Below are 230 nucleotides of genomic sequence, written 5' to 3' on the forward strand. Positions count from 1 at the left end.
TTCATATTCATATTCATATGTGTTTATATTATTTTAACGAAAAATGTCTTTGCCATACAATTTTTTTTATCTTTTTGAATAAAATTGTATAACATTTAAATGTAAGCCAGTCTTTTTTTTTAATTGTCCAATGCTGCATTACACTGATGACCGTGTATCATCCTTGTTTAATATTAGGTGAAAAACAAGGGTAAAACGGTACATGAAGGCAGTTGGATACATGAAGGCAG

Source organism: Trachymyrmex cornetzi, unplaced genomic scaffold, assembly GCF_001594075.2.
Source record: "Trachymyrmex cornetzi isolate Tcor2-1 unplaced genomic scaffold, Tcor1.1 scaffold53, whole genome shotgun sequence".
In the NCBI taxonomy this organism is placed as follows: Eukaryota; Metazoa; Arthropoda; class Insecta; order Hymenoptera; family Formicidae; genus Trachymyrmex; species Trachymyrmex cornetzi.